Source organism: Scomber scombrus, chromosome 3 (assembly GCF_963691925.1).
Source record: "Scomber scombrus chromosome 3, fScoSco1.1, whole genome shotgun sequence".
NCBI lineage: Eukaryota > Metazoa > Chordata > Actinopteri > Scombriformes > Scombridae > Scomber > Scomber scombrus.
Genome location: NC_084972.1, coordinates 20,502,010 through 20,521,364, shown reverse-complemented (window position 1 = coordinate 20,521,364; position 19,355 = coordinate 20,502,010). Strand labels below are relative to the sequence as shown.

The window sequence follows — 19,355 nt, the reverse complement described above, 5'->3', positions numbered from 1 at the left end:
GCAGTGGGAAGAATCCCAGGAATGTGACTAATATCATTCCACTGACTTATTTTTCCCCAAACTCAGCACCAGAATGACAGCCGAAAAGGGAACAAGAGACAGACATGAAGTGTTGTTATTACGAGGGAGGGGTTGAGGTTAGAGAGCGTGGGCCAGAGTCGGTCCAGTTTTTGGTTTCCCAGGCTGCAGCTGGGCTCCTTCCAGCTCTGGCTCCTTCTCTCTGCGCTCTCCCCGAGTCTGGCAAGGAGTCTCAAACTACGCTTAAGGTCCAGGAAGTTTATGCCAACATGTCTGACGGGGGCTGGCGACACCATGGCACCATCATTTAACTGCGAAAGAGATGTTATGAATGAGGAATAAGCTTTAAACTTAAGTTTTCATGGGACTTCTCATTGTGGCTTCATTTGGTCAAAAATAATTAGCTTAAATCTCAAGTTCTGGCTTACTGTCATATCATGTGCTTTTTAAAACCGCTGGTGCGCTGCAAGACCATGAGTTATATTTTTATTTGTTGCATGTTTATATCCTATTCTGCTTGTACAAAACTATGGCCTGGGTCTAATTAAACTGTATTAAAATAGATTCTGGTAAGCTACTTCTATGTTGCTTACATCTTGGATTGATTAATGATGAGCTTTATTTTATAATGACTGGAACAACATTGCTGGGGGAAGTCCCTGTGATCTTGTTTGCCTGTTGCCCTGTTTTGTGAACTGAACAGTAATCAAATCAATTTATTGAGACACTAATTAGTCATGACTAACTTCAAGCTGTCAATAGTCTGTAGGATGACAAAACAGATTCATCTCTTCATCACCTGTTTATACAGAAGGTTTGGTATGCTGAAATAGTGAAGAAAGTTATGTTTCAGGTTTTTTGGCCTCGGGGCGTCTGTGTTCTGCATTTGACTTGGATAGTTTAAAATCCTGGGGGTTATTGAGGTGATACCAAGCAGCTTGCATTCAGTGTCCATTAAATGGCTCCCTGTGTTGGGCATGTGGAGTTATTGCAGCAGGTGAATCCTCCTATTCTCCGATCTGTGTGAAATGTGGCCTTAGAGCACTGACATACTTGTTTTAAATGTTCACATATGCTGCATAAGTTCCTGACCATGACCAGATATATATCTTATGAGAAAACAAGCCTGATGATGTCACAATGATGTCAGCAGGATTATCTCTGTTCGGGCTTGGAGACTACAGATTTGTAACAGAAAGCTTGCATTACATTGTCGGAATGTGAAGTTTGACAAATGTGTGCGTATACTAGGCAGAGGGAGTTTAACGTAAAGATGCCATCAAGTTGCATCATGTTTCAATGAGATACAATGAATTCATACTCTGGACTAAAACTAAGGATATCTCTGTTTCTGTTGCTTCAGTTTTGACAATTAAAAAAAATGTTTGCAAGTTCCTCAACTTTATAGAAGTAGAATACCAAATTTCTCGAGTTCCCCATTGAGCACATGAATGGGAGCAGTATATCAATACGTGAGGTGATCAGCAGCTGACACTGAGCAAGCTACAAAACAAATATGGTGGAAAGTAAGAGAAATGAATAGGGCTCAGTGATACTGACACTTGTTTTTGGTCATGAGCTCATTGACATTATGTCCTCGAGTGCTGCCCTGTTAAGTTAAGCTCACATTGTGCAAAATGGTGATACTTTTTAACCCTCAAGGTACACACAATATGTGAACAATGCGTCTCACATCTTTTCCATGTGTATGTGCTGTTACAAGCAAGTACAGTATGTCACGTGCCTTAAAGGATATGGTGGGCAACTTTATATATTGTTCTAATTGTTAACAAATCTCATATTCAGAGCCAAACCAACTATGAATTTACCTACTTTACGAGTATTGTGCGTGTATCCAAAGTCTGATATATCGTATTCCTCTGTGTCATAGAGTTCTATTGTTGTCCAAAATCTATTAAAAACATGTTATCGAGCCTCACCATTGCAGTGTGCCACATGTTCCTTTGGCATGAAGACTATGGGCACATTAATCTGTTTAGAAACGTGTTACATATCAGTTGGTTAGTGTTTCCTTGTCTGTGTGACTGGTGTACTAACCCTAGTATCTGAACAGGTACAGCATCTCAAATCTGTCAGATTCTCCACTATGAGAGAGCGTTCAGAACAAAAACAGCCCTGTTTTTAAAAAAATGTAGTGGTTGATGGGGGCGTGATGTTTTAGGTACCCGTGAGACATGATATAATTCAGTGGTTTATAGTGTTATGAGGAGGTTATTACAATGGCAATCATGTTATCTTTTATCACAAGACTCGTGAGGTAAACAGTACAAATACGGCATTTTCTTTATGAGCAATTTACAAGGACTGTGTGGTTGTATGTATTTGATTGGACTCATTTGTTTGATGGAGGTCTAAAGTCAGTCTCAGTGCTGGCTTGGTGTTTGGTTTTTGGGATGGAAGAACTCAGCTGCAGTGAGTTATCTGTTGTATACGTCCTTCTCGCTCTCTGCCTCTTTTTCACTGCAGCAGTGTTAACAGGCATCCTGACATTCCCACATTCCTGAATGTCAGGGCAGTGATGTCATACTTCCTGTTCCCAGAGGCCAGGCCAGCAGTCAGGTGACTGAGAGGCTGATCAAACCACACAGAGCCACAGAAAGTCCTCCACCCTCCCTCATTTCCTTCAGAGCCTAAACTGACAAACTAACACAGAGAGAGATGAGCCTGTGAACCGCTTAGCTTTTTAAAAAAGATTTTAAGTTCGAGATGATTCTGAGAGATCTCTCAGGTTAGACAGTTTAGAGTGTGATGAGCCAGCGTCAGCGACCAGTGGCTTAGGGAGATTAAATGTTCTTTAGGTGTGTATCCCTCTCCAGGCCAGGCTGTTTGTTAGTCCATTTGTTGGCGCTGCTGTGTGCTGGATCAAAGCAGCTGCACAGACAAGGTTATTTAATATGCATGACCTGACTTCCTGTAAATATATTATTCTGTGCCAAAATGTCCGAATTTTTTGCTGTGTTTCACCTCCCTGTGGAGCTTCAATAACATCTCTGACAGATGTCCAATAAGGCTATAAACACAACACTTCAGCCTGCTGTTCGTGTTGGCCTTGGAGTGTGTCCTTACTGAACCAATCGTGAGGAACAAGAGATGAAATCACTTCCCAAAACTTTAAGTCTCTACATCCTGCATCAGAATTAATTTCAGTACAATTTTTCTTTTTTCTTTTGCACGTTATGTTTACAAGAAATTGTTTTTGTGTGTCTAGTCTTCACATGTAGAATACAGTGGAGTCAATGGAAAAGTATTTGGCTGATTGCTGTAAGCAACCTGCATCCTTATATTTAAGTCACTGACAGTAATGTATTCATTGTTGGGGTGATGACACCCTTTTATTATTGGCCCTTATTCTTAATCCATCACATTGATGTCAAGGCCTTGTTAAACATTCCTAAACAACACTGATGCTTCGGCACCAATCGACTGCATTGCTGCCACATCTAATGTCCATCTGACTGAAAAAAATACGTTTTACTCAATTTGTCTCATGCAACAGAAGCTGAATGAAAATACTACTAAATCAATGTGAGGTAATTCTATACGATACTACATTATTTATACTGACCAGGAACCTGCAGTCGGTTGGTGAAAAAGTGCTCATCACGGACTCATGGGAATCTGCCAATACCAATCCACAAACCTCTCTAAAACATAACCATCACTCAGCTGTTAGTGACTCATGAGGAGTATGGGTGACCACTGAATGCTGTTGACAGAACAATGTACTCAACATAAAGAGAGAAAGGAGTGATGTATGTATACATTTTCACTTGTCTCAGAGCACTGTTTCTTCAGGCATTACTTTCTTTATAGATGATGTTAGATCTTGCAGTTCGGAGGATTAGATGGACAAGAAACTCACCCAATTGCGTCATCAAAAAAATATAAAAGATGAGAAACTGTGGTTGAAAATATCTGGTTCACTGAAAGTTAAAAGTACCAGACATGAAACCCACTAGTAAGAGGAGAATTCTTGTGAGAAACATCTATTTCTAGAGCTTACAATTCTGTTGCATGCATTGCCCACAGCAAGTTGAAGCTAAAGATTCCACTTTGTTGTAAACCTGATGAAACATTCAGCAGTTTAAATCAGTTCACTTTCAGATTCAGGGTCAGTTTTGGATGAATTCGGAGTGTTTGGTTCCCTGTTTGCTACAGTTGTAATTCTTGCCTGTAAGCAACTTCCTCTTCATAGTGACAGTGGCAGAGGCTCATTGTTATCTTAGTATTTACAACCATCCACCACAGAGAAAAAAATGGTTTCTGAGAAACAAGTTTAGATAATTAAAACTGATGGCCATACTCTGGTATTTTTAAATTATCAAGGAAAGTCAAGTGTTTCTACGGGTTTTTAAGCGTTGGTGACACCCTTGAAATATTAAAGGCATTTTATTACACTCACGACTCAAATTCACTTAATTTTTTTTGGTTGCTACAGTATGTTGAGAAACATTGAAAAATGTCATTAAAAATGAACGTTCAAATGGGAATTTAGACCAGAAATATTTCCATAACCAGCAGCTCCTTGAACTTTGCGACCCTATCATAGCCGATGTTGAGACGTGACAGTATTCAGGGATAGAGGAAGATTACAAAGTTGAAACCTTAAAAAAAAAAGCTTTCTGTAAAACAGTGTTAAGTATTCTCTTAAAAGACCATGGTAATCTTTTCACCATAGTGGAGACGCTGAACTGGCTCTAATGCTCTCTGCTGCTCTCTGAGTAATTTTGGATAAGAATCCTCTTCCCATCTGGCCTGAGTTTGTCAGAGGCCCCGGGTCTCTCATTACTTCATTGTGCACATGAGCAGGGCTGGGAACGAAGCGCCAAACTACAGGGGCAAAATCCCACTCACTCCAACTCTTTCTTTCGTTAACGTTCTCCGGGGACCACCCGCCTTCCTGTTCACTGTCCACATGCAGAGAAAGTATGCAATGCACTCGAACCTTCCCTCTGTATCCACCACCACCACCACCCAAATACCTCACTCCCCTGCGCCCCCCTCCTCATATTCCCTGCCTGGCCTCCCACAGCCACGCCCTGTCTGTGGTCAATGCAGCGTGAGAGGAACTGTGTCCAAACAATAGACAGGGAGAGGCAGCCCCTCACTCCCCTAACATTTCTCCCACTCTCTTCCTCACTAGACTTCCTCCTGTAAAATAACTAATCACAGCAAAGCGGGAACTCCTGGGGTTCCAATACCAAATGAAAATGCCGACGCCGGTGGGTGGGAGCATTATCTTGTATGTTTGGAGAAGATGCAGCATACAGTGATGTCTCCAAAGAGAGAGAGACTGATATAAGTTTGATTTATAGAACTCATTATCCTCTTAAATGATGGCAAACTAATGGTTACAGTGCCCACTTCCAAAATAGGAGTTGATGACATTTTTATTGCATTACTTTCTTTGGACATAGCTGACTAACTCATTGTGTTGAATGTATAATATCATTGATTTGTTCAGAATAACTGAAGAAAATATGACAGCACATGCCAATCAAAATAAACAAAAAGCAAGTTGAAACCAATAAACAGAGGTGTGGCAGATAGAGTAAAAGGAGGGAACTGCTGATTTTTGTGCAGCCTAAACTAATATGGCCCACCTTTATTGCAGTCTTTGTAATTTAGTTACTTTACAGGACTTTTAAGGACTGTTTTCATTAAGTGTTTAATGTATTTTGTCTTCTGTATTTTTTTCAATTTTAGCTGAGTGTATCTGGACTATTAGCTGAACAGGGTTTCAAAGTACTCACTGGCACATTGGCAGCCTTTGTTCTACAGTACTAGGTAATGGCCTTAAATAAATAATGATTCTGTGGTTATTTGTTTTGCTTTGTAATGGAATGCAAGCCCAGTAATGAACTGACAGAGCCACGCAGGCTGTCAGTGGGAGCAGAATCTTTGTGGACTTGGACTCATAAAAGAGTTTCCACTCCATAAATTGGCTGTCTACAGTGCCGGGAGGACAGCTGGATGGCACATATCCACTTTCATGTTCATACAGGGGCATAGGAAGCTGACCTGTATTGTTTCAAATCACTCTGAAATCTTTCCAAGTTTGTGGTTCACCAGGAATCATTTTGGCATGTGCTGATTTCATGTTGCAGTATTCACAAAGGTTCAAACGTGACTGATGACAGCTGACCCTGCATGTCTTGGGCATAGACTGTAAAAAAAAAAATGGATGTAGCCGCCATGACGTCACCCTTTGGTTTGTAGACTCCTGTTTTGAAGCCTTGAGTTTGCCATTTTGACCATTGCCACCTTGAAAAACTGAATTTTTAGAGGATCTTTCAACCAAACACTAAACAAGACTTTTTTAGGCAACCAAAATGTTACAATTAACTGTCAAGAACTGAAAACACACTGAAATAACATAACCTGGGGTTATGCCATTGGTTATGTTACCTAATCAATGTCGTCTCCATGGTAGTGACTTGTCAATCACGACATAGCCATGCCCTAAAGCATACCCTGCTTTATCGTCAAATTGAAATTAAATGGGATCCATAATTTATAAAATGAACATTATGCTGTTTGTAGAAGACTTGAAACTAGTGATTAAGGGAAAAGTGTTTACTGAGGTAATAAATCATGTGAGAAGTAGGGCCATTTTCTCCTAGACTTCTATTCAATCTGACTTCTTCTTGGAGCCAGTGGAGTTGCCCCCTGATGGCCATTAGAGAGGATGCTGGTTTAAGGCACTGCCACATTAGCTTTATTTTTCAGATCCGGAACTACCCTTTTGGTTTTGGGTCTGTTAGCAGAGGATGATAGAACAGAATCAAATAGACTAGATACTTTATTGTCATTTCGTGATAAATACAACAAAACTTAGTTCAGCAGCATTCCATATAGCAGCTTAAAATAAATAATTGCCTTAAAATAGTCATAATAAATAATCATTGTCATATAAAATAGTCAATCTTTCAAAAATTCAGTAATAGAGAAATAAAGAATATTGCACTGGTTTGCATTCTGCATATTGTATTTGTAAGAGCTTAGAACTTCAGAAGGCAGTCCACCGCCCGAGGGAAAACACAGTTTCTCAGATCGGGTCAGGTCTTCACACTGTTAAGATAAATATTTGTATTTATTTATTTACTTTATTTTTAATTTTGAGGTAACGTTTTGATCTGTAAGATCTGCCTCAGCTCAAAATGATGCTTCAGAAAAGAGAATACAATTATTTAGTGGGTGCTTAACAGTTTTCAGACCTCACTCCTTTTGACCCAGCAATGAAAAACTTCTTGTGGTGCACCTGAATAATTTGTCTGGATGTGCACACACTTGGTTCCTCTTCCATTAGCAGAATAGACAGAAGTGCTGTCTTGGACGCCAGCTGGTGATGGTTCTTCAGTTTAGGTGGCAGATGGTTGTGGTGCCATCACCATGCAGTCCATGATTTAAACTGCCACCTAGGAGAGAATGAGCGGGCAGAAAGTCAGGCAGGTATACAGGCAGACAGGCAGTGGAGCAGAACTAGAAAAGGGAGCTGCAAGAAAAATGCCAACTCTAAGACATAGTACAACTCTAACACACATTCCTCTACACTTAAATTTTCCAGGCGGGCTTTATCTAAATGAAACTTCACAGAGCAAGTCAGTGAAAGCCAATTCAAGGAGAACTGAGGAGTACTTAAACCGTGACGCTAAGCATCGAATTGCTTTCCGGTGTGACACTCTGCCTCTGAGATGATATTATTTCTATCAGTGAGACTGATATGTCTCCATATGCTAATTAGATTCATGAAAGCCAAATAGCTCGTTTAACTATTTTCTTCCCAGTGCCTCAGAACAGTCCTTGTTTCCCAGATGATTTTTGATGAAGAAGATAGTGTTTAATATGGAGTTCCTGTGTCTAGGTCATGGCTCGGGTTAAGAGCACATTATGAAAGTGTTTTTTATTAGCTGGGGAGTCGAGAGAGGGATTGACTAATGAGGATATTCCTCACAGTTATCATTCCCTCTTAAGGTACTTTTCTCCCCCATTTCCTTCACATGTCCCCCTCATCATAACTTTGCATGCAGGAAAGTACTCTATAGTTTTTTTCATCAGGAAAGGAAATGGGCCGTAGGAAATGAGAGCATAAGGACTCTGCATATCTTCCTTGGGTATCTTGTAGTTATCACCACCATATGCCAGAGTAGAGAATTCATCTTATGTATTGGTTGTAGTAGCACTTCCTGGTGGTGATTTATGGACCTACTGCATGTTTCATCTGCATTGTGTACATCTGGAGAGGATCCATGATGGTGAAACTTGCAATAAGTAGCCCACTTTAGAGGATTTCCTTAATTCTGCTATGCTACTGAGGTAGTAAAAGATTCTGAGACGGAGCTACAGTTGAGGTCCGATGATAATACAAGTGTCTGAGTGAAGACTGACACAGGAAACTCTCATGTGAAGGAGGATGTATGTCTCCATTAATGATACACACTGGGCCAATGAATGAAAAAGATTTACTGCATGTCTGCATTGAGACAAAAAAATGAGTTCTGACAGTGTTTAGTATAATTCTCCCAAGTGGGGTGATTCAAGGCCCCTGCCTGGGTGTTGTGGTGCCCGCTTCGCAACAGGAGGCATAGATAATGATCAGACTTTAAGAACCCAGCTTCCTTGTCTCCCCCATGCCTCCACTCTACACATCTAAACCTTCGTTTTCACCTTAAATCATCCAAATCCCCATTGAGTCCAAACTTCAAACGGTGTAACTCTCAGAAAGAGAGGATGAGACAGACAGCGAGGGAGAGAAGCCTGGTTGCCTTCACAACAGTCTCAGCTCATCCTATTAAAATGGCTCATTGCTTTAGCAGTGGAGACTTTTTATTGTGGCTGGTACATATTGTTGCCTTGGCTGTAGTTTAAATCCATTCCCAGAAGAGAATGGACTAGGCATGGAGGAAAATGAGTTTTGAAGAAGAGCAGAACACCCCCCTGTATCCAAAGGATGCAAAGCGTGACATTCCAGCAGAGGAGAGGATAAGCAGAACACTTTGCTGCCTCTCCGAATCATCTGGTTCACGCAGGCTCCATACAAGATTGATGGGCTAAAGACATCCTGAACATCGGGACACTGTTGTGCACTTTTAAAAACACACCCACATATTTGGCACATTCCTTTCATTGCCCTCTGATAGCTCCACCCTTCAAACCTTATATTATAACAATTTTTTAAATTTAATTTAATTTAAATCAAGTCATCAAGTATGTGTATATGTTTGCTAATTTACACTGCAGTCTGTGAGTCATCGCATAGAGTTCTGTCAGAATTAGTGTTCAAACAATTAACAGATTTGACTGATTGTTAATTGATAAACATCATGATACTCAAGTCATTACTTACATCAAATGCAAAAAATTAATTGGATCCAGTTTTTCCAATTTAAGATTTTTTCCTCTTCAATAACGCTTTTGAATAGGTGATGTCCTTTGTAATTGTTAAACTGGAAAGCCTCTTTAGATGTGTAATAAAGAGCTCTTTAAAATCTAATCTTTGTTTGATTTTATGCCACTGTAAATTGATTTGCGAAAAAAAAAAGGAATTTGAATGTTAGTTTGGGCCTTGGAAATCACTATTGTAATTTTGCACTCTAGATTAAACAATTATATATTGAATATTGAATCAAAAAGATAATGAATACAAAATTGCAAAATTGAAAGTTGTAGCCCTATTCAGAATACAAGTCTACCAAAAGCATTCTGGTGTATATTTGTGAATGAATTTCCATACTGCTTTGTATGTTCAGTGTGTTCGTACTTTATATATTCACAGTGCTTCTTCCAGACAACAGATGGCTCACACTGCAACACTCCTCACTGTTTACTTTCTAGTGGCTTTCCACTGAGCGCCCCTGCTCAGGTTGTTTCCAATTACTTTAAAATGAATCAATTTAGTGTTTGAATTCATCATTAGGGAAAACATGGCTCTCACAAATGAGATTACTTACCCCTGGCAAAGCATGACATTGAAGTTAAAAAGGATCTGACTAAACTTTATCTGTTTTTGCCGGTAACTTTATCAGTATCACACTTTTCTGATCCTAACTCCTCTTTAATTGTTTTAATTTAAGCTGTTTTTATACAAAATTCTCCTTTAATTGTGTGATTTATTTTTTTAATGGTCCCTTTTAAGTAAAACCCTCAGCGAGTTATTACAAAACAGCACAACATTGCATTATAATGTTTGTGTTGACGCATCATCACCAACTCCCCAGGCCCCCTGAAACGTTGACATCAAGCATGTAAGTGGGCTCCATCCCTGAATTATTTTTGGTCTGCAGCCTGAAGGCATTAGTGTTGAAAGCATGTCTCTGTTTTCTCCTGCTGAGGAGGTTCTACACAAATATTTATCAGGTCGCCAATTACTGTACCCGGTGTTCTCAGGCATATACACACACACACACTGTGCCTCTGTTGAGAAGGTAGTGTATATGCATTCCAGTAAATGTGTTTATTGTTTGTGATACGTATCTGGCAAAATTTTTACCTCAAACCAGATGTACTGCACCAGTATCTCCCAGGAGACAGGGCTTCTATGTGTGGTGTTGGAAGCATGTTTGTGTGTCCCTAATTCTTCACCACAGCACTAATTTGCCTATTCAATTTAAAATCACTGTCCATCTTAAAACCCAAGTTTGAGACTGTTGGCTTCAAATAATCTGCCAAAATGCCCAGATCAACAGGGGGGGGGGGGTTCACAAGAGCCACTGGGACCAAATACCATCACTTCTGTTTTTTTCTCGTTGAAATTTAAAAAGTTCAAGGCCATCCAGGGATTGATGTCTTCCAGACATGCCAGCAGTGGTGTGAGGGAGAAAGCATTTTTCTTTTTCAGCGGCACATATATCTGACTGTCATCAGCATAAAAGTGGAAAGAGATGCCATGCTTTCTCAGGATGGAACCCAGTGGCAGTAAATACAGAGAGAAGAGCAGGGGCCCTAAAATCGACCCCTGGGGAACCCCATACGGCAGTGGAGCAGAGCTCTTCAGCATTTTTCCCCTATCTTTACAGTATCTTGGTTCCATTATGACTAATAGCAATTATATAAAAATCTGTGTTACTATTCCCAGCAGGCTACTGCTGAGTTAGACTCATCATTTGTATCAATATCATCTCAGCTGTCTTGCATAGCAATAAGACAGTTTCATCTCTATAGCTTCACACTCCACTGAGATTCACAGTTTCACTTTATTGATTCAATAGCATGCTATGTTCTGATCTGATGGATCATTCTCAAATGTGATATTTTGATTAAAATGTTCTTTAGATCCTATTTTAGACCCCAAAATATGCTTGCCATGGTCTTTGTCATCAGAGTAATAGCAGTATGCCTTGGGTGGACTTTACAGTTAGGTCACCTTTGTCGGTGTGCCTTGTACATGAATTAATATCCTTTCACCTCACTAGCACAGTTTTATATCTCAAGCTGATTTGTTATTTTTCACTGCTCACAATATCTTATCTTCAGATGTGTGGTATAAACTGTACAATCGATTTTTAGATGCTCTCAATTATTTTTGGACCCACCTAATATTCAAAACTTCATAGGATGGTTTAGTATTGCATTATGCAGTAGAGGCTGAGATACCCTGACTCTGAGTTGCTAGTATGGGTCAAGCACCAAAAACAATGGATCCTACACCACCCATAATGCAGTTGCATTTTTTTCATTAGACCCTCCCTGCCTCAACTAGACAAAGTGGGCAACCGCCCCAAGGCCTCAGACCTCACAAACCCCGGCTTTGCTGTGTGGCAGTAAGTGTTTGGAAATGTTTTTAATCAAATCACTACAAACCAACACACAGCAAATGTAAGGCAGGATAATAGCATCCAAAGATAACACAGAAAGACAAATAAATACCTTTTCTGGTCTACACTGGGAAGAGTGTTATCGGTAACTGTAAGTTACACATGCAGGCTTGCAGAGGAGCCTTTTTCCAGGGCCTGCACCTATGCCTTTCAAACTAGCCCTCAGTTTGTATTGCAGGCTTTCCTCTTATAACTTTGTTGATGCCAAGCCAAGATAACCTTAATGATGGCATAAGGGTTGTTTTTTAGACATGACAAAGCTCTTTCAGAGCCCGACTACTCCTTGTAAATATAACTTACTTTGATCTTTAAAATCTGAGGATTGCCACTGATGCTTTAACTGCTATCGTCGTTCTACTAGTCCCTCCTCTGTGGCTTGTTATTATTACTGTGGCATTGGCCCTCTCATACTGCAGTTAGGTTGACAGTTCCGACGACTGGACGTAAGCGATGGAATCTTCCATCCTGGCGTCTGAACAATGAGTTCCATTCAACATGGCCACCATTACTTGATGTGGTGTGGTTTTTTTCAGGGGGGTCAGATTCAGGGGTTTCCCACAGACTCCCCTAATTAACCACTGCAAGAGACTCGGCTACTTTCTCTGTCCAGGAATGTGCTCCCAAACCCCCAAGTATGCCTCAGTTCCATCCCTGCTGCAATCGTTCCTTATTTCCAAATCTGCAACGGAGACTCTAACGACAACAGCATTATTTGTCTGTTGTGGAAGGATATAAGTCACCTGCCATACCTGCGTGTTTTACTGACTCAATTTTACCTGTGGGCCTAGTCGAAAGGATGTACTGACGCCAAGATACATTTTTCGTGGCTATTGTGTGTCAGCTGAGGCAGGCTCTATTACTTTCCCTATATGAGGGTAATGTGTGCCACAGGGCTGCAGTACGTCTGCTGCTTAGTCAAAGGACCGGTCTGAGTGAGAAGAGTTGGGTGTGTAATTTACTGTCCACAGTGAAATCCTGAAGCAAAACCAGAAAGGGAGAGGTGAGGCAAGGAGATAAATATTAGAGGTTATGAGAAAAGGGGAGAGCAGAGAAGACATGAGGAGAGGAGAGGAGTGGAGTTTCAAACCAAGCTCCATTAATAGACCCTGTGTGCTGCTGAATTGATTTTGAGATCAGTCCATAAAGCACACTGCCTCAGCACTGTACTAACAGTGGCATCATTATGGTGTTATTAGAGCGGGAGGGGGGGGGCTGACAGAAAGGGGAGGCTGGCAGGGTTGTGGGAGTAATTTACAGGTGTGTTAAACACGACTGTTGTTGTAGAAAGAGAGAAATAGCTGAAGTGGTGGTCATACCACTTTTGTCCTGCTGCTTTTAGCTAATTACCTTCAGAGATTACGTGAACAGTGTGAGTTGCTCTTTTATCATTTTCATATTCTTATTTTCTGCATGCATGCTGTCACATGAGCTCCGATGCATTAAACTACATATGTAATTGACTGGTGTGAAAGATTTACACCTTCACAGTGTAAATCCATCCAAAGAGAAGGAAGCAAACAAACAAGGTGTTATCTTTCTCTGGCTCACACCACATGGCTACAGTATCATGTTCTTAGCTGAACAAGATAAATACAATTAAAAGGGCCCAATTTGTCCCTATAAGCAGGACCAATAAGTCCCTCTACAGGCCCTGCTTTGCTGTATATGGACTCTTTGGCTTCTCCATCTGGGCTCAATTAGAGGTCCTGATATTCACTGTTGAGCTCAAGTGACCATTAATTCCTGTTAATCGATGCAACTTTTCCTTATTAGTCATGTTTTGACCTTTTAACAAGTTAACACAGGCCCAGTGGGGATTTCAATGGGCTCTAGCCACACTGTGCTGGCTTTATAAATAAATGAAAAGGCATATGCAAGTACCTGGAGCAGAAAGCGGTACAGTATTATTTTGAGGCTGGTTTCACTTCATAGACCTACAGCAATATGTGATGCTGATTATGTGTCTTCTGCTTAAAGAGAACTAATCATAAGGAGCTCTTGTGAAACTCTTTTTTTTGCTCACTCTTGTTCCCTTATAATGTCATACTGGCTTTCTCTGGTTAAAACGTATTCTTTCCAGTGCCACTTAAGTATGGAGAGGAATTCCAACCATCTGGGTGCTGAGTCAAGATGTGCTCTGATATTACAGCTCATTTCTGGGAGGTTTATGGTTACTTGGATTGCAGTGTGTTTTGCAAGAGGAAATTTGGGAATTTGGATCGTTCCAGATATGTCATCCATCTCACACAGATAAACTGTTTAGACAGTTTAAGCAAGGCCATACACACACGCTGCCTGTGACATGAGTCCAGCCCTTGTACTATATCATCTGAGTGTTTTATTTTATTGTTCTGTGCTGCTATAGAGAAGAGTAAATGTTTAGAAGCAAGCCTTTTGACATAGATAGATAGATAGATAGATAGATAGATAGATAGATAGATAGATAGATAGATAGATAGATAGATAGATAGATAGATAGATAGATAGATAGATAGATAGATAGATAGATAGATAGATAGATAGATAGATGGATAGATGAAAATAAGAAAAGCATCTGGATTTCCATTTGTTTTAATTCACATGAAAAACAGCAAAACAAAATAATGTATTGTATATTTATCCTGTTATCAAACAGTTTGAACACAGCTTTGGATGGAGGGTACACAGACCCCTCTTCTCAGTGTTTGTGCATTTATGTATTTTTTGAAGTCCCTGCTTTGTTTTTATTTGGCACTGTGGGGAATTTCCTTATTTCTAATTATCACAAGTTGATGAACAGTCTTTAATTCTTCTTTTCTTTGTGCTGATGATAAGTTAAACTGTAACATATTTCCAAACTGATTCATAATCATTCACAGGCACAGATGCTATTCTCTGTAGGTCTGCTGTTGGGAGAATATTTTTGGCTGCAGTCTGTATTTCCTTCTACTACTGAGAGAGAGAAAAAGAAAGAGACAAATAAATAGTGGAACGGAAACAGAGCACCACTAAGAAAACCAAAAAGACAGATGATATGAAACAGATAGGATGATATAAAAGGTTAAAACTCTGAGACTTTCAACGGACCAATGAGCTGTGATGCTGAGAGGAGCAGAGCACTGTGAGAGACAGGTAATGAGTGTGCGGTAATACACCTCCAGACCTTAATTGGTTTGAATGAGCAGGCTGGAGAGGCTCCTCCATCAGGCTGTGGATGAGCTGACTGTCAGGTGACAAGGCATTGAAAGAGAACTAATTGGTTCTCTCCTCCAGACATGGCTCCTGTCTATCCTAATATACAGTATCTGACAGAAACCTTATATGTGGTTGGCTGAGTGGGTTGCTACAAACCTAAATCTGTGTCGATCAGATATCTGATTGTTTCAAAAATGTGCTCACATTCAGAAACAGACCGAGCTCTATGTATACTCAAATGTCACCGACATATTATCCTCTGTCCATTCACATGAACGCGGTATTTCATCAACGCCTTGAGGGAATTTCTTCAAATTTTGCACAAATGTTCACCTGGACTCAAGCATTAACTGATATGATTTTGATAGTCAAAGGTCAAAGGTCAAGATGATCACTGTGACCTCACAAAACACATTTTTGGCCATAACTCACAAATTCATTCACTAGTTATGACAAAGTTTTACACAAATGCCTAATAGGATCAAATGATGGAGTGAGGACATTTTATATCCAAAAGGTCAAACGTCAACTTCACTCTGACATTATAATGTTCTGCAAAAGCACTTTTCTGGCCATTACTCAAAGCCGTAACCAGGAACAGAATGGCAGATTGTGACCATATTTCACATTTGGTCAGATATTGAATTGGTGTCACGAATCTTGGTTGCCCACCTCGAAACTGTAGTGATTTTATTCAGTTCCTTCAAACTCTTCACTACAAATGTTATATTAGTCTGGACAGACATAGAGGTAAGCTTCAACTTGATTGGTTAGTGGTGGCACACAACCACGAGGCAGTATTTCTAGTTCTTATTTGAGCTTATGCTCGCTGCTGAAATTTTACAGTTGAAACTTTTGAAATAGTTGGAATACTGACCTGACTGGAAGACAGTTTCTGTAAGAAGTCAAAATGGCAATAACTACGGTGTGACTGAAAGCTTAAGCATTAAATTGAAGTGTTGAGAAAAGTCGTAGTGTCATGTAGATGATAAATTGAGCTGAAAGTTTCAGATGAAGTGGGAATCCTGAAAGAAATGAATTCCAGTTTATAAAGTAAAAAGAGATGTCATCTGAACTGTTGTCTTAAGTGTGACCGGAAGTGTAAGCACGTGAACAGTGAGAACTGTGGGCTGAACCAAATGTCTAAATAAAAGTTCAAAAGAAGGAGATTGTTAACACGTAAGTGGTGAAAGCAGTTGAACTGTCCAGAAAAAGTGATTGAATTTTAATGACATAAATACAAGAACGTGTGTGCATCATGGAAAGTGAGCACACTACCAATCATTATTATTACTATTGTACCGCTCAGTGTGCTTGTACTGTAAATACACAAACAAACAATATCTCTCACAGTGTTTCAGCACACATTATGTTGATTTATGTGATTTCTGCAGTTGTACAGTGCAGGCTTAAGTACTCTTAGGGGACACAATGTATTGACATCATTTGATTTCTTGGGTCTGAGATACTGAAGTGGCTGTTAAAATGCAGACTGTGTTTCCTTTTAATGTTCAAATGTACTCTTGGTATTAGAGTAAAGGTGAGGACATTGTTGCTGCCGAACTGTGTGCTCCAAGTGGAGTGGATGCGATCCTGTAATACTGCTAATATCAGAGGATTACACCAAGATTGTCTTGGGCCTTACATATGTCTCTGTGTCACTATCAAGGTATTAGCTTTCTAATAATGTGTATTTCAGTTGTCTGATTACACAGCTGGAGGGTGAAGGTCCCAGCTTAAGAACTGTAAGCCAGCAGTGTATGTGTTTCTTTGGCCTGTACTGGAATGTCCCATCTGCTGTGCTGGGATTGCTGGTGGAGCAGAATTGTGAGAGATATTGGGGTGGGGTGGGGTGGGGTTGGTGAGACCAGCAAGGGGTGGGGAAGACCATTGCAGGGTGGTACAGGGTAAGCTTTACTATAGTCAATAAGTACAGTTGATGAGAGATGGAAAAAATGGGAGGGCGTGGACTGATTCCCATGATAATCCGTGTCCCGTCCCTCATCTGGGCTCCTTGGTGCAGTAAGCGGATGCTGCAACAGTGAGAAGGTTAAGAGTGAAAGAGAAAACGCAAAGGACGAAGGACAGATATGGATTTTTTCTTGTTTTGAAGGCTGTGAAGATGTTGCGGCCCAGCTGTATACCATGGGAACTCCATGAACCTCTAATGAATGGAGAAGGTAAATTAGTTATGCATTACTTTTTATAGCAGGGTTAGAAATGCAGCTATGCTCAACATGCAGGCAGCACCGGCTGCTTATCACGTCTCCTCCACCTCTGACCTCTATGAGTGTCATGCAGCTGCAGTGCAGTAACTTCTGATTTATGATGTTGTGTTTCTACAGCCTTGAAAGAAGATATGCATGGATGTGCACATACCATGCTATCATTTAACTTTGTGATCTGCAATGCATTGACATCTAATACTGAAGGCCTCTTTTCCATTCTAAGGGACAAAGCCTGTGTATATCTGTGTGTTTGCGCATCAGTGAATGCACATGCGCGGATGATACATTTCAATTTAATTAAGCCTGTGTCACCGGGGGGCACCGACATATCATGAAACAGGAAGTGGATGAATGTGAATCATTATGCAGAGCTGGTCAATGCTACTGAATGTGGAGTCATCTAAGGCTTTAGTTCCTTCTTTGTACCTCTTATTTCTGTGGATCCGATGGCTTCTTGACTAAGCAACCCAGCAATTAGCTAATCTCACACTATCAACTATTTTGATCTTGTTATTTCTGTTGCACTGTTATAATGAGCTAGCTAGATGTGTTGAAATTGAAATTGTACTTTTGCCATAGAGCCTTGCCATTTTATGACATTCTTAAGCACCAAATTAGCCTGTTTAGCTCCAGTCCTGCTGATCCAACAGCAGCCAGCTGCTTTGACATTTCTAGACCAGGATCAGGTAGGGAGATGAAAGGTGGTTAATTTAAGAAAGGCCAACCACCCACTGACTTCGTTATTTCAGTGCACTTAGGTGCTGGAAAGACTCGCCTGAGGAGCTTAAGCAAAATCCGTTTTATCTCTTTATAATTACTTTTGAAAATTAACTATAGATGTGGCTATATGATGTCGTCTGCCTTTTTTTATTTTGCTACTCTATTGTAAAACAAGAGCTGATGGTCTTGCTATACAACGGGGGTCAGTAATTAGGTTCAACTACAGGCTACTTTTTTCATTTTAGGGCCACTATCTGGCGCATATTTCTTATATCTTTAAATTATCTCATTTATCATATTTGTATTGTTTAGTTTATCTCAGAATATAATATAATGATAACAGATGTCAAAAATGGCATCAAACATTTCTACCATCTACTGTTTCTGGTAGACCGTTACCTACTGTACATGTGATTGTGCAGAACAAATCTGTTATTGTGTGTTAAAACAGCTGGAATTCCCACTTGTCTGGCAAGTTAATTAGACTTTATTTCTGCACAATGCACTGTTCAAATAGCATTGGCACCACTACAGTTTTAATGTCTCTTATCGTCTGTGGGTAGTATTAGAATTTATCAGTTTATATTCATTGGGATGTTCATACGCCTTGTTTTTAAATCTACCATAGATTTGTGAAAAGTTATGTAAAAGTTGAATGTAAATATATTTAAGTGTATCTGCTGTGGGGCTGGATTTGGCCCACTGGCAGCTATTTTCCCACCGCCACATCTGCCAATGCAGTTTATATTTCATAATTATCCTTAATTATAAATATGACCTTTGATTTTAGTTTTGAAAGCGGTGGGTTAGTACTATCTACTCTACAAAAATAATGTTTTTACGTCTTATGGTAGATATCTTAATCAATAACTTTATCAGGGTTGATCACTTATTGACATTTTTTAGATTCACTGCTTTCTGTCATACAATTAGGTTTAATGTAACATATTCTGTAAATAAAAATGTTTGTTATAAAACCATTCCTTGTAAAAGCTCAGAAAATCTCAAACAATACATGCAGAGTATAACTACATTTGTACCATATGAAAAGTTTTTTTTTATATAATCTAAAGTGTGATTTTGCAAAGCTAGTTTTGAGAGCTTCAGTGTCAAAATGAGGGCAGCAGCGGAGAGCTCAGACTGTTTGTTTAGGATAATGAGAGTTGGGAGTTGATTGGGGTGACTGTGAGGTTTCGAAACAGGACTCATGAAGAGTTTTGACTTTTAATACTTTACATCAATCGTTTGGTGACTTCCCCTTCCACCCTTTCCTCATCAGTCATGCTGTATTATAAGGAAGGCTCTACTTTCTCTGACGTTCCTTAACATTTTCTTTAGAGAGAGAATTAAAGTTTAAGCCAAAGGTTTCCTGAACAACTGT

General features: G+C 39.9%; 1 protein-coding gene across 1 annotated transcript in view; it reads left to right on the top strand.

The window, feature by feature from the left end:
* Positions 1-19,355, top strand: part of kaznb (kazrin, periplakin interacting protein b) — an 87,922-nt gene that overhangs the window by 27,503 nt on the left and 41,064 nt on the right. The gene's annotated exons all lie outside the window — the stretch shown is intronic.